This window comes from Hypanus sabinus, chromosome 3 (genome assembly GCF_030144855.1).
Source record: "Hypanus sabinus isolate sHypSab1 chromosome 3, sHypSab1.hap1, whole genome shotgun sequence".
Taxonomy (NCBI): domain Eukaryota; kingdom Metazoa; phylum Chordata; class Chondrichthyes; order Myliobatiformes; family Dasyatidae; genus Hypanus; species Hypanus sabinus.
In genome coordinates this window covers 94,682,773-94,699,519 of record NC_082708.1, presented here as the reverse complement: position 1 = coordinate 94,699,519, position 16,747 = coordinate 94,682,773, and the positions used below count along the sequence as shown (strand labels likewise).

General features: G+C 42.2%; 1 protein-coding gene across 2 annotated transcripts in view; it reads right to left on the bottom strand.

The window, feature by feature from the left end:
* Positions 1–16,747, bottom strand: part of LOC132391519 (uncharacterized) — a 237,636-nt gene that overhangs the window by 55,058 nt on the left and 165,831 nt on the right. The window lies entirely within an intron of this gene.

Genomic DNA, 16,747 nt, shown 5'->3' with positions numbered 1-16,747 from the left:
TTTGTATGGGTCACACCTGCCCCAAAAGAGGTCCCAATGATCCAGAAATTTGAATCCCTGCCCCCAGCTCCAATCCCTCAGCCACTCATTTATCCTCCATCTCATTCTATTCCTATTCTCACTGTCGCGTGGCACAGGCAGTAATCCCGAGATTACTACCTTTGAGGTCCTGCTTTTCAACTTTCTTCCTAACTCCCTGTAGTCTTCTTTCAGGACCTCTTCCCTTTTCCTGCGTATGTCATTGGTACCAATATGTACCACGATCTGTGGCTGTTCTCCCTCCCACTGCAAGATATCTTGGACGCGATCAGAAACATCCTGGACCCTGGCACCTGGGAAGCAAACTACCATCCGAGTTTCTTTCCTGCATCCGCAGAAACGCCTGTCTGAACCCCTGACTATAGAGTCCCCTGTCACTACTGCCTTTCTCTTCCTTTCCCTACCCTTCTGAGCCACAGGGACAGTGTGCCAGAGGCACGACCACTGTTGCTTGCCCCAGGTAGGCTGTCTCCCCCCCCCCCCCCCCCAACATACTCAAACAGGAGTACTTATTGTCAAGGGGTACAGCCACAGAAGTACTCTCTAGTACCAGACTCTTCCCCTTCCCTCTCCTGACTGTGACCCATTTCTCTGTCTCCCGTGGCCCCGGAGTGACCATCTGTCTGTAACTCCTCTCTATCAACTCCTCACTCTCCCCGAGTAGACGAAGGTCATCGAGCTGCAGCTCCAGTTCCCTAACACGGTCCCTTAGGAGTTGCATCTTGATGCACCGGGTGCAGATGTGGCTGTCCGGGACGCAGGGAGACTCCAGGACCTCTCACATCTGACACTGACCACAGAAAACTGGCCTCACACACACTACCTCCTTTAGCAATCAACAACTCCCTCACCTCGTCCCGTTACCCCCGAAGCCCGTGCAGCCAAAGCCCTTCAACTCTGCTGCCTCTCACTCCACTGCCCGCTCCCAACGCTGCCCGCTGGATATGGCTGCCTTCTTTTTAAACTGTTCACGCTCAACTGGCTGACGTCACGCGCCTGCGCAGTCTAGCCTCTCTCTTCCCCCGAGAACTCAAAATGTCTTCCCGCTGGAAATCCTTAGGTGCTCTCCCGCTTCCTTCTTGTTCCGAATAAAAAAAAACAGGGTGACAGGCCCACCCAAGTCCAGATAGATAATGTTTATTGTCCTGCCCTCACCAATCCTGTTGGTCATCTCTTATACAAACTCAATCAAACTTGACAGACCTTCCATGCACCATGCCATGCTGACTACCCCTAAATAAGCCTTCCCTTTACAAATGCAAATAAATCCTGCCTCTCAGAATCCTTTCTAATAACTATTCCAGCACTGATGTAAGACTCACTGTCCTGTCATCTCCTGACTTCTCCCTGCTCCCCTTCTTAAATAAAGGCAAAACATTTGTTATCCTGCATTCTTCTGATTCCTCACTTCTGGCTAATGAAAACATACAAATCTCTGCCAGGACAGCTGCAATCTCATCTCTTACTACTCATTCTAGGATACACTTGATCAGGCCCCATGGACTTATCCACCTTTAGAAATTTCAAGACTTCTCTTCCATTATAAAGTAGATATGCTCCAGGATATCACTGTTCATTCCCCTGAACTTGCTAACTGCCATGTCCTACTTCACAGTAAACAAGTAACCCATTTTCTATGGCTCTACATAGATTACCACTCTGATCCTAAAGGATACCTACTCTCTCCAGCTACCCTTTTATTATTACACTGACAGAATCAGTAGGATTCTCCTCCATCTTATCTGCCAGGGGTATTAAATTAGAACATTTTATTCACTTATTCTTAAAGAACAAGTAATGTAAATTTCCTTATAGTTTTCCTTGTTGCTCATGTGGGATGTACAGAGTTCAAAAGTTAGTTCAAAACATGCTTTCTCTCTGGAAAAGCCCAAACAAAAAGAAGGAAGTCATTTGTTTCAGTAGACTGTTTTGTCTTTGCAGTGGAAGGAAATATCTGATGTGTGTTCTCTGTGACAGCTGGCCATCTTGTTTTAATATTTGGACAATCTGGTCATTAAAAGAATAATGAGCCAAATCAGAATCATCTAACAGTGCCTGTAATGTAAATAGAGGACATTCCAAAGGCAATCAAGGGTCAGTACTAACTTCTTTTGGAAATATTTTGAAGAAATTCAGGCTTCTAAATACGTAAAGATACATGACACAGAGATGGGGTGAAGATAATTCTTTTTGGTTAGCAGATGCCTACACAATCTGGACAAAATTAATTGAAGCACTAACAGACAGTAAAATTTAAAAACAATCCATACTAATGAAACTCTGTTTGCTTTTGCATTCGTTTATGCTGGCTTAAGACCATTTCACTGAATTATATATTGTGGGGTTCTGTCAAGCTGGGAAATGTTTTCAAATCACGTTCATTTTCTTTGGCATGTGGGCACCACCAGGTATACATATAAAAACTCTTTCATCTCAAACTGTGCATAACCTACTTAAAAAATTATTGAGATAAATGATTGGGGAGTTTTATGAAGTAATTTAAAGCAATTTTAAACTCACAAGGTAGAGGACTGGAAAAACTTTTTGAAATACTCAATTTTGCCATCAAATCTAAAAAACCAGCACCATTTACTACTCTCAGAATTCTACTTCTGAATCAAAGTCAGATTCTAGTCCTGACTTGACAGATTCACAATGTTTGAGCTTATGTAAGTTAATTTTAACAGAAACATGAAGTGCAAATGAACAAGGGCAACTTCCTAACTGCCCCCCAAGTGAAAATATCCTTATAAACTGGGTTACACTGCTTTTTAAATTTCTGATTTACAATCATCAAACACTACATCAAAGGAACAGGTTCTTTGGCCCATCTAGTCCATGTTGAACTGTTATTCTACCTAGCCCCAATAACCCGCACCTGGACTATTACCCTCCATATCCCTCCCACCCACATACTTATCCAAATTTCTCTTAGATGTTGCAATTAAAACTGCATCCACCATTTTTGGTGGCCAGCTCACTCCACACTTCCCTAATGAAGATCCCCCTCAGGTTCCCCTTAAATATTTTCGCTTTCACTCTTAATATATGACCACTGGTTCTAATCTTACCCAAACTCAGTGAAAAAAAACTTGCTTGCATTTACCCTATCTATACCCCTCATAATTTTGTATACAGTACCCCTATCAAATATCCCTTCATTCTCCTACAGTCCCTGGATAAAGTAATAACCCATTCAACCTTTCCATATAACTCAGGTCCCAGCACACAGTATTTCAAATTTGGCATCACCAACATCTTATACAACTTCAACACAGTATTCCAACTCCAAATATTGGTCAGGATGGCACTGAGCTGCTGTCTCTGCTGAGGTCTGGCTCAGACTTAGTTGCGTTTTAGTTGTTTTTGGGCTCATTGGGATAGTATTGAGGAAACAGACGGATGTTATGAAGCCAGGTTAGGATTTAGGGATATGGGTGAAATTAGAAGTCGGCAACCAGCAACACGGAAATTGGGCCAGCAGAACAGCGAGTATGCGGGCTGATGCCTCCTCCTCATCCCAAGGCTGCAAGTTATCAGCAGAGCTCAATGTGGGCAGGAGGCAAGAGGACTGATGACCCTTAGGTATGAGTGAAGGTGTGACCAGAGCTTGAGGCTTTGGTTTAGGGAGTCTGTCATCAGCAAGTCTGGGTCCTTATTCATTAGTGAGTTCTGGAGTCAATAAGAAATCTGTATCTCTGTGGAGGCCTTGGTCTGCGGGTCTCTGCAAGATGGCTGAGGAAGTCAAGGCCCAACGTCTGTGAATCCATGAATCTGCTGGTGGCTAGAGATGACCTGTCTTGGGTTTGGAGGATTGTGTATAACCATATAACAATTACAGCACGGAAACAGGCCATCTTGGCCCTTCTAATTCATGCCGAGCACTTACTCTCAACTAGTCCCACTGACCCACACTCAGTATGTGCATGGTTGAGTGCGTGGGGAGGGAGGAATGAGGCTAGCTTTACTGTTGTTTTGTTGTTTGTTATGTTCTGTTCTTTGTTGTTCTGCTGAGCTTTGTGGGCATTCTACATTGATGCTGGGATGTGTGGTGACACTTGCAAGCTGCCCCCAGCACATCCTCAAGTTGCTATTCATGCAAACAGCACATTTCATTCTATGTTTCGATGTACATCTGATAAATACATGAATCTGAATCTGTACTCAGTACTCTGATTTATCAAAAGCCAATGTTTAAGAGACTACTAGACAGGTATATGTAGGAATTTAAGGTGGGGTGTTATATGGGATGCAGGGTTTAAGGGTCGGCACAACATTATGGGCCAAAGGGCCTGTACTGTGCTGTATAGTTCCATATGTGAAAAACTTTCTTTGCAACACCATCTACCCATGACACCTCTTTCAAGGAATTATAGATCTGTATTCCCATACCCTTCATCATACCCAGTGCTCTACCATTCACTGTGCACATCATACACTTGTTGGTCTTCCCAAAGTGCAACACCTCACACTTGTCTGCATTATATTCCATCTGCCATTTTTCTAGCTGGTCCAGATCCCACTACAAGTGTTGATAGCTTTTCCTTGCTATTCACTACATTTCCAATCTTGGTGTTATCCACAAAATTACTGATCCAGTTTATCACATTACCATGCAAATTATTAATATAGATGACAAACAACAGACCCAGCAATGATCCCTGTGGCACATTACTAGTCACAGGCCTCCAGTCAGAGAGGCAACCATCTACTACCAATCTCTGGCTTCTTCCACTAAGCTAATGTTGAATCCAATTTATTACTTCATCTTAAATGCCAAGCGACTGCTCTTTCTGGACCATCCTCCAATATGGGACTTTTTCCAAAGACCTTGCTAAAGTTCATGTAGACCATGCCCATTGTCTTTCCTTTATCAACTTTCCTGGTAACCTCAAAAAACTCAATTAGACTGTTTAATAACAAACTACCACACACAAAACCATGATCCCTAATCAGACTCCGTCTATCCAAATACTCATATACCATTCCTTAGAATACCTTCCAATAATTTACCCACTATTGAATCCAGGTTCACTGGCCTTTAATTTCCTGGCTTATTTGTAGAAATTTTCTTGAACAACAGAACAACATTAGCTGTCCTGCAGCTCACCAATGGCCAATACCTCTGCTGGGCTCCTGCATTTTCTGCACCAGCCTCCCAAAAAGTGCAAGCAGACACCTTGACAGATCCTGGAGACATGTCCACCGTAACTTGACTGAAGACAGCAAACACCTCCTCTTTTGTAATTTGGATACAGGGCTCATGACCTAACTACTGTTTTGTCTCAGTTCTATACACTCTGTACTCATCACCCAAGTAAACAGTCCATTTAATCTCTCCCCTCCTCTTCTGTTCCATTTTAATCTTCAAGTAGACCAATTTTGTCCCTTGTATCCTTATGTCTTCTTACAGTCCTCCTCATTTCCCTCTTAAGTGTTCTCTTGCACTTATATATTTATCAAGCAGCTCATTTGTTTCTTGCTGCCTATACCTGCTGTGCACCTCTTACTTCTCAACCAGTGTTCAATAATCCTCAAAAACCAAGGTTCACTACACCTTTTATTCTAACAGGAACCAATCAAGTCTGAACTCTCAACATTTCACTTATGAAGGTCTCCCATTTATCAAGCTTCCCTTTGCCAGAATACCAACTACCCCAATCCACACCTGGCAGATCCTTTTTGATGGCATCAAATTTCAACTTTAAGTTCAAATTTTGCCAATTGGCCTTTCTCCAATTTAGAACAACCCAAGGATCAATCTATCCCTCTGCAGTTATTTTGAAGCTAATGGAAATATGGTTCCTTAAGGTTGTCATAGCTGGAGAGGTGGTGGGTATTAAGAGCTCCCAATGGTATGTGCCTCAAATAGCCTCTGACAACCAAGTCCAGCTCCTGGCCTTAGCTACTAAGCCCCACAGAGCCATTTCAACTGACAGACGTAGGGCAAAGACAGACTACTAGCACCTTAAAACCAGTCACTTTGGGCAGATGGGGCTCATCAGCTATGGGTGGCAGCTCATCTAGGAGAATTTTGGGAGTAAACTCAAAGGAAAAATCCAGAGTTGGAGTTGCTTAAGGCAGTCCTATATCCTATACACTGACTGGCAACTCTTGTGATGCGACTGGCGCCAAACTATATTTGTCTCTGCCGTCTCTGCGGAGCTGGGGAGATTGCAACATGGGTAACAGCTTGTTCTCCATATCGTACTGTCCTGGCTCGCATATCATTTAGACAGCTAGGACACAACATCCATGGCTAACCTCACAACAGACACCTCAAAATGGAATTTTGATCACCAAATTCAAAGTGTTTCCATACAGATATTTCTGTCACCTGCTTTGTCTTGTTCCTGGTATCACACTCTCTCTAGATGAAAAGTTTTCTCTAGAAAAAAAAAGTTTTCTCTATAAGAAAACTTTCCTAAGCACAATTAATAAACTCTATATCATCCAGGACACAAGAAATTCTACAGATGCTAGAAATCCAAATCAATACACGCAACATGCTGGAGGAACTCAGCAAGTCAGGCAGCATCTATGGAAATGAGTAAACAGTCAATATTTCAGGCTAAAGTCCTTCTTCAGGAGTGAAAAGGAAGGGGGAAGAAGCCAGAATAAAAAGGTGGGGGGGGGGGGGAGGAGCATAGCTAGAAGGTGATAGGTGAATCCCAGTGGCTGGGAAAGGTAAGTGCTGGAGAGGAAGGAAAAAGAGAATGACCATGGAGAAAGGGAATAAGGAGGGGCACCAGGAGAAGGAGATAGACAAGTGAGAAGAGGTAAGAGGCCAGAATAAGTTCCTCCAACATTTTGTGTGTGTTGCTCTACCCCACCCAGTCCTTTTACAGTATGAGAGTCCCAATCAATATCTGGAAAGTTAAGATCATTTACTATCACAACCTTTTGTTTTGCAACTATCTGCTGATTATTGAGTGATCTGTAATATAATCCCATTATTGTATTGTTCCCTCAGTTCCACCCATATAGCCTCAGTGGATGAACTCTCCAGTCTGAGCAATGCAGTGATACTTTACTTGACGAGTAATGCCACCCTTCCCCCTTTAATCCTGCCTTTCTATCATGTCTAAAACAATGGAACCATGGAACAATGAGCTGCTTGTCCTACTCCTCCTGCAGCCAACAGCTACAATATCCATAATCTAATTCCAACTGCCTTACCCACAATACTCCTTGCATTGAAATAGATGCAACTCAGAGCATTAGTTTCACCAAGCTAAACCTTCCTGTTACAATCTTTGTACATAGGCTTATCATCTACTTTTCCCACAATCATTCCATAACTGCCATGGTTCCCATACTCCTACAGCTCTAAACAGCCCTGGAGCAACACCACCAAACCTTCCCCCAGGGTTACTGGTTCCCCTCCAATTCCAGTTCAAGCTGTCCTATTGTACAGTACATATCCCACCTTCCCTGGAAGAGAGCCTAATGATCCAAAAATCTGAAGGCTGCCATTTTGCACCACCCTCTTAGCCACATGGTAAACTGTATTATCTAACTATTCCTAGCCTCACTAGTATGTGGCATGGCTAGCAACCCAGGATCTCTACAGTACTGGAGGATCCATCCTTTAATTAAGCACCTAACTCTCAAAACTCACTTTGTAGAATGCCGTCACCCTTCCTGCTTATGTCATTGGTATCAATGTGGACCATGGCATTAAAATCCAATAGCAACAGTGTCTGGGATCTCATGCTTCACAGAAAGTCCTGACAGGCCCTGCTGGCTCTTTAAATCCGGTGCTAATAACCACAAGTAACAACTTCCACAATCTCCAACTCTGCAGAGATCTTTTCTGAAGCAGGATCTTACTCAGGAATGGTTCTCAAGTTAGTTAACCATTTTTATATAAGCAATCTCAACTATCCTAGTGAAGTGAGGAAAATAGTTTCTCTAACAATGTGTAATCAATAAAGATTGTAACATACATTTCTAAAAAAAAATGGAATTAACCCTTTCTAGTTGCTTCAAATGTGTGTTACATATATCATTACTACGGAACTTTGTGCCAAAATTGGGAACATTGATTAAATATACATTAAAAACAAAGCTGTGTGCGTTTTGCATAAATGGAACTTTTGGTCTCCAATGGGAGTTCCGTGCTGATCAATGGGGATGGTATTGACCCTCAAGGAACTCTATGGCAGCTTCAAAACAACCAGTAATAAGCTATTCTGAGCACAAGGACAACATGAGGGAAGAGGATATACAGATCTATTATATGTGTAGAGGTGCCACACGGTGACCATCAGCCCTGACTAACACCAAAGCTGAAAGTGCTCCTACTGAGAGGTGCAGGGATGACTGATAATGCATTGATCACTGCACGATCATTAATCTATTTAAGGGCAGTTAAGAGGTTTCAAATATCTTGAGCACTGAAAATAGAGGTTGACAGGTGTGTTTTGTAAGTCATTTTTGATAAGTAGCCTTTAATTGATCACTTCGATCTCAACACAATGTCCTATTATTTTTATGACAAAGGTTGTAAGTTGCACCTAAAGGGTCTATGTTTTTAAACATACAACATGTAATGTCATTAGGTGTGCAACTCATCTAGGAAAAAATATTAGTCACATGTGGATGAACTTTCTAGTTAAGTCAATTTTCCGTTGAGTACATTTTAACTCAGATGTAATAAATTTTATGAAACACTTTGGGTTAGATTTTGCATTCTTCAATAATTTGCTTATTGCAGTTCAACTCTTCTGATCGATTTCCCATGGTACTGTAACAACTAACTGTGGTTGGCATTTCAGATGAATAATCAGTTTCCACATTCACTTCCAGCAGGACTAATGTCTACCCAAGCAATCACAAGTTTTGCATTCAAAATATTCTGCTATGGCCACTCTCAATATAATTTGTTGAAGAGGACCAGATAACTTAACACAGGATTGTTCTATTCACCTTGAAGCAGCAAGCTTGTGCCTATAAAAAGTATTCATCTTCCCCCCAGAAGCTTTCATAATTTATTGCTTTACAGCATTGAACCACAGTGGATTTAATTTGGCTTTTTTGACACACACCAACAGAAAAGACTCTTTTTGTGTCAAAGTGAAAACAAACTTCTACAAATTGGTCTAAATTTATTACGATTATTAAACACCAAATAATGGATTGCATAATTACTCACCCCCTTCAAGTCAGTATTTAGTACCTTTGACAGCAATTACACTCCTGTGTCTGTGTGGATAGGTCTCTATCAGTTATACACATCCGGACACTGCAATCTTACATTAAGACTGCTCAAGGTCTGTCAGATTGCATGGGGATTACAAGTGAAGAGCCCTTTTCAAAACCAGCCACAACTTCTCGATTGGATTCAGGCCTAGACTCTTCAGGACATTAACTTTGTTGTATTAAAGCCATTCCTGTATAGCTTTGGCTTTATGCTTGGGGTCATTGTCTTGTTGGAAAACAAATCTCCCAAGTTGCGGCTATCTTACAGACTGCACTAGGTTTTCCTGCATGTTTTCCCTGTATTTTGCTGCATTTTACCCTTATGTTCACAAGCCTTCCAGGGCCCACTGCAGTAAAGCATCTCCATAGCTTGATGCAGCCACCACCATGCTTAACAGTAGGGACAGTGTGTTTTTGATGATGTGCGGTGTCTAGCTTACACCAAACACAGCATTTAGTCCGTTGGCCAATAAGTTCAATTTTGGTTTTGTTAGACCATAGAACCTTCTTCTTCCAACTGACTTCAGAGCCTCCCACATGCCTTCTGGCAAACCCTAAGCTGAGATTTCATGTGAGGTTTTTTCAACAGTAGCTTTCTCTTTGCTACTCTCCCATAAAGCTGCGACCGGTGAAGCACCCAGGCAATAGTTATTGTATGCGCAGTCTCTCCCAACTCAGCCACTGAAGCTTGTAGCTCCGCCACAGTTGTCACAGGTCTCTTGGTGGCCTCCCTCACTTGCCCCCTTCTTGCATGGTCACTCAGTTTTAAAGGATGGCCTGCTCTGGCAGATTTACAGCTGTGCCATATTTGCATTTCTTGATCATTGACTTAACTATACTCCAAGGTATATTCAGTGACTTGTCAATTTTCCTGTGTCTGTCTCATGATTTATGCTTTTCAATAACCTATTCACGGAGTTGCTTGGCGTGTTCTTTTGTCTCCATGGTGTAGTTTTTACCAGGATCCTGACTCACCAGCAGTGGGACCTTCCAGACACAGGTGTATTTTTACTCCAATCAACTGAAACACCTTGACTGCACACAGGTGATCTCCATTTAAATAATTATGTGACTTCTGAAACCAATTGGCTGCACCAGTGTTAAGTTGGCGAGTCATATTAAAGGAGGTGAATACATATGCAATCAATTATTTTATGTTCTCCATTTGCAATTTATTTAGCTAATCTTGTGGAGATCTGTTTTCACTTTGACATGAGTCTTTTTCTATTGATCACTGTAAAGAGCCAAATTAAATCCACTGTGATTCAATGTTGTAAAACATTGAAACATGAAAAACTTGAAAACTTCTAGGGGGGGCAGGGGATTGAATACCTCTTATAGGCACTGTACTTGATGAAGCAACAAAGTAACTAAAAGGATAAAATACAATCAGTTTGTAAGTGAATCCCAAGTTTGCATTGCCCAATCCCAATCAATTGTTCTGAAAAATCTATGTAACACCTGCTCTAATGTACCATCCCATAAATGTCTGTAGTCATCAGGGATTTCACTAATTTAGATTCAGAGAAACCTGTTGGAGCACAAATACTACTTATTGTTAATTTTTATCATGGTGTGGTGATGTGGGAGGGCAAGTGCAAGATTGTCTACAAACCTGGGTGTGGCTTGTTTGAGGTAAACCAACTTCTCAGAAAGTTTAACAAGATCATTCTTCACGAGTTCAAGAAAAAAATTCTGTCAAGTATATTAATTAGACTTAATATAACTTATGAATAGAACATTATGGAAAGAAAATACTTCAATGAATCTTATACAGATAATTTGAAGTTTGAGACATTGTTTTTGCCAGAATTCCCAAATACAAGTACCGTGTGTATAAAAAGGGTGTTCTGAATCACCAAAAAACCTGAGGGCACTTAATAATCCAACAACTAAATCCACCTGCAACTGTATTCAACTGCTTCCAAAGTCACAAAGAAACAGACAGGCTCCAAGATAACCACATTATCATGGGAGTGCTGCTACTGAAAGCAAAGATCCTGCCTTGGCTAAGGCAGTGAATTGCATGTTTATTTACTTATTTGGGCTCTAAATAAATGACTTTAGAGATACAATACAGAATAGGCCTTTCTGCCCCTTTGAACAGCAACTCCCAACAATGCTGATTTGCAATCATGGGACAATTTACAATGACCAATTAACCTATCTAGAACGTCTGTGGGAAGAAACTGAAGATCCGAAGAAAACCCATGCATTCCATGGGGAGGATGTACAGACTCCTTACAGAATACGCCAGGACTGAACTCCGATGCCCTGAGTTGTAATATCATTGCATTAACTGCTACACTACTGTGGCCCCCTTAGGTAGTTATGACAGACTCCTATCCCAGTAAATGTTCACTCTTGGAATGTAGCATTGAACCAAATTGACTAGTCAATAACACATTATAGGGAGAGATACTGCATAGAAACAGGTACTTTAGCCCAGAGTCTATAACCATCATCCAATTTTTATTCTGCGTACATTTTCATTAATCCCCACCACTCACCAACACACTAGGGGGAAAGTTACAGCAGCCAAATAGCTTACCAACCTGTCAACAGACCATTTCTGCCACCTTCAAAGAGATTGCACAACCACACATATTTTCCCAGCAACACACACAAAATGCTAGAGGAACTCAGCAAGCCAGGCAGCATCTATGGAAATGAATACAGTCGATGTTTCGGGCTGAAACCCTTCCCATGGACTGGAGAAAAAACGATGAGAAGTCAGAGGAAGAAGGTGGAGGAGAGGAGGAAGAAACACAAGGTAGTAGGTGGTAGGTGAGAGATGAAGTAAAGAGATGGGAAGCTGATTGCTGAAGGTTCAAACAAGGGGACATGAGTTAAGAGTTAAGGGGCAAAAGTTTAGGGGTAACACAAGGAGGAACTTCTTTACTCAGAGAGTGGTAGCTGTGTGGAACGAACTTCCAGTAGAAGTGGTAGAGGCAGGTTCGATTTTGTAATTAAAAAAAAAATTGGATAGGTATATGGATAGGAAAGGAATGGAGGGTTATCAGCTGAGTGCAGGTAGGTGGGACTAGGTGAGAGTAAGCATTCGGCACAGACTAGAAGAGCCAAGATGGCTTGTTTCCGTGCTGTAATTGTTATATGATTATAGTGAAGGAGAGGAAGAGGGTCCATTACTGGAAGTTCAAGAAATCAATGTTAATGCCACCACACTGGAGGCTACCCAGGCAGAATAAAAGTGTTTCTTCTCCAACCTAAGTGCGGCCTCATTGTGGCAGTAGAGGAGGCCATGTAAGAATGGGAATGAGAAGTGGAATTAAAATAGGTGGCCACTGGGAGATCCCACTTTTTCTGGCAGATGGAGCATGGGTGCTTGGCAAAGCAGTTTCCCAATCTACATCCGATCTCACTGATGTACAGGTCACACTGGGAGTGTCGGATACAGTAGATGATCCCAACAGACTCACAGGTGAAATGTCACCTCACCTGGAAGGACTGTTTGTGGCCCTAAATGGTAGTGAGGGAGGAGGAGTAGGGGTAGCTGTAGCACTTGTTCTGTTTGTAAGGATAAGTGCCAGGAGGGAGATGAGTGGGGAGGGACGAATGGACAAGGGAGTTGTGAAGCAAGCGATCCCTGCAGAAAGCAAAAAGTGCAGGGGGAGGAGGGAAAAATGTGCTTGGTGGTAGCATCCTGTTGGAGGTGGTGGAAGTTTTGGATGTGCTGGATGTGGAGGCTGACGGGGAGGTAGGTGAGGACAAGTGGAACCCTATCCCTGGTGGGGTGGTGGTAGGATGGGGTGAGGGTAGCATTGACGGTGGAGGAAGGGAAGCCTTGTTCTTTGAAGGAGGAGGACATCTCCTTATTTTTGAAATGAAAAGCCTCATCCTGCTTCTCACACTACCTGGGCTATAGCTCTTCCCACTCTGTTACTTGTAAAAAAAATGCCATCCCCTTCTCTCAATTCCTCTGTCTCTGCCGCATCTGCTCCCAGGATGAGGCCACACTCAGACTGGAGGAGTAACGCCTTATATTCCGTCAGGGTGGCTTCCAACTGATGGCATGAACGTTAATTTCTTGGATGTCTGGTAATGGCAACCCCCACCCTTCACTATTCCCCATTCCCATTTCCCTTGCTCACCTTATCTCCTTACCTGCCCCGCCCATTGCCTCCCCCTGGTGCACTGTCCCCTTTTCTTTCATGGCCTTCTGTCCTTTCCTATCAGATTCCCCCTTCTCCAGCCTTTTATATCTTTCACCAGTCAACTTCCCAGCTCTTTACTTCACCCCTCCCCCTCCCAGTTTCACTTCAGATTTATTCTTCCCCTCCCCCCACCTTCTTACTCTGATCTCATCTTTTTTTCTCAGTCCTGAGGAAGGCCTGAAATGTTGACTGTTTACTCTTTCCCATAGATGCTGCCAGGCCTACTGAATTCCTCCAGCATTTTGTGTCTGTTGTTTGGATTTCCAGCATCTGTAGATTTCTCATTTGTGATCAGACATATCTTCCCCTCTACTTCACTTTCAGCATTTTGTAGTAACCAATCCCCTCATGGCTTTTTGACCCACTTTTCTGTTTTTACCAAATACTTCACTTTTTGTGACACTGTCCCTTACAACTGCACATAATACATTGCATGCCATATCACCACCTGCCTTCCCATACAGGGGCTCAGCACTTCACTTGAATTTCTCCTAAACCATGTACTTCATTTACTGTTCACAATGTTTATGTACAGTTTACACTGGAGCAATCAAATGCAGTTTGGGTGATTGCTTTCCAGAATACCTGAATTTAGCTCATTGCCAGAGAGTGGTGAATCTATGGAATTTATTGCCACAGGCAATGGTGGAGGCCAAGTCTTTGGGTATATCTACGGCGGAGGTTAATATTAGTGAGGGCATGAAGGAAGAGGGAAGAAGGCAGGAGATTGGGGCTGAGAGGGAAAATGGATCAGCCATGATGAAATGGCAGAGCAGACTCGATGGCCAAGTAACCTAATTCTGCTCCTATGGTCTTATACGCAAACCCAGGCTTCCTGCTGCCGGCTACCATGACTGCTCATCCCTCTCTTGTTCTGTGGCCCTCTGCAGAGTCAGCAAGGCCTACTGCAAGCTCAGGGAACAGTACCTTATTTTCTGTCTGAGCACACTGCAGCATTCTGGACTCAACAGAGAATTCTACAAACTCAGGCAACCTAATCCTTCACTTGCTTTCTGACCCCTTCCTGTTTTTGGCTTTGGGACAGAGCCTTGTCCTCCCGCTGTGCATTTTGCAACTTCCACATTCTTTTGTTTGGATATTTTTGTCTCACACTCTAACTGCTCCCATTTATCCACTGACCAGTTAATCTTGTTTAGAGCTTATATACATGGTCACTTGGTTTTACCCCATCAGAGATCCTCAGCCCCTCATCCTCCCTGCAGATTTACAAGCTTCTTTTGTTTCCTTCTCATTTCTGATGAAGGGTCTTTGACCCAAAACATTAACTGTTCCTCTCTGCACAGAATTCCACACGCCTGACCTGCTGGATATTTGCAACATTTCTGTTTTTGTTTTAATCTACCAGCTTTCCAGTTTTTGGGATCTTTTAGTGAGTGGCAGAATCTGGAGGGAATGAAATAAATTTTGGGTTCAGTGACCACAATTCTATTAGTTATAAAATGTTTAAGCTGAAGGATAGCACTGGTTAAAAAGTTTAGTAGTCCTAAGTTGAGGCAATGTTAGTTTTTAACCAGGAACTGGCAAAGGTTGACTGGGAAAGGCCATGAGCAGGTAAAGGGACACCTGGCAAGTGGGAGGTTTTTAAGAATGAGATGAGGAGCATTAAGGACCAATGTACTCCTGTTAGAGTGAAGGGCAAGGCTGACAATATTAGAGACCCCTAGCTGATACTGAGCCTCTAGTCAGGAATAAGTTCAAAGTACATTTATTATCAAAGTATGTATGCAGTATACAACCCTGATTCATCTTCCTACAGGCAGCCACAAAACAATGAAACACCATGGAACCTGTTCAAGGAAACCACTGAACACCCAAAGTGCAAAAATAGAGAACAAATCCTGCAAACATTGAAAAAACACACAGAATATAAAAGATCAAACTACAAAGCCCTTGACCAGGAATGTTCAGTTTAGTTCAGCTCATTTCAATTTAGCGCTGTATTGTTTGTTGACTGCAGACCACAGGGCCAGTCCGCCCCGATCAAAATAGCAAAAATAAAAAGGCGTAAGCAGAAAGCAGAAGCACATACAAGATGAACTAGGGTCCTGGGTTCTGGGAAAAGTTTTGTAGACTGGACTTAAATTGAATGTTAAGAATGTTAAAGGCTACAGTGGGATACAGATCAATTGAAGAAACAGGTTGAGAAATGGTAGGTGATGTTTTACCCAACCAAATGTGAGGTGTTACACTTTGGGAGATCAAATATAGAGGACCGTACATTGTTAACGGCAGGACCCTTAACAGTGTTGATGGATATAAAAGCATCTTGGGGTCCAAGTCCACGGTCCCTGAGTGTGGCTCAACTTTCAAGGGTGGTAAAGATGGTGTATAACATGCTTGTCTTTATTTGTCAAGGCAATTGAGCTCAAGAGTTGAGAAGTTACATTGCTGTTTTATAAAACTCAAGTTTAAACTGAATCTGAGATTGCATTCAATTCTGGTCACCTTTATAGGAGGTATTGGAGAGGGTGCAGAAGAGGTTTAAAAGGATCCTGCCTGGATTAGCGGTCATATCTATGAGGAAAGAATGGACAAGTGTGTGTTGTTTTCTGTGGAGTGGCAGAGGCTGGGGGCAGACCTCATAGACGGTTATGAGAGACATAAATAGAACGGTATTTTTTCCCTAGGTTGTAAATGTTTAAAACTCGATGGCCTCTTCCTGTGTTCTACTGTTCCTAGCTCTATGATCTATGAATGCCTTAGTTTAACTGTTGTCTAATTACAATCTACTGCATAGTGTGTAAAACAACAGTTAGCTTTGGGAGTCTGACTTGCAAAATGAAATCATGTTCAAAGCAGAGATGGATTCCTTTGCATCCTTTGCTCTTTGTTGCATGTAATTATGTTTCAGAGTTTCACATTATTTAAAGTCTGCAACACTCATGTTAAATGGCTCTGGGTGAACACTTGAAACAAATTAGTTCAACTGTTTAAATATCTTGGAATTTGAACACCCAAGAGCTACTTCATCCAAAGGCAAGCCTCTATTGGGAGCACATGTTAAGTTTTAAATAAATTTTACCCTTTAGCACAAATTAAGGGGAAAGAATTGAATTCATATAGCATAATAAGCTTATTATGTGTTTGTGCAACTAATTCAACTAATTGTTGAAATATTGGAAAGCTAAGAGATGCAAGAAGATAATTAACCTATTGATCTTCTCTCTTAATTACTGTACGTAATAGTTATCTTTCTCTGAGCAATGCTTCCTGCCAAAGACAAAAACGTGCAGAAAGAACTAAACGTTTCCTTCTTGGGTTTAATGTCTTCCTGTTAGTCCCCTTTCTATGTTTATTAAATATACATG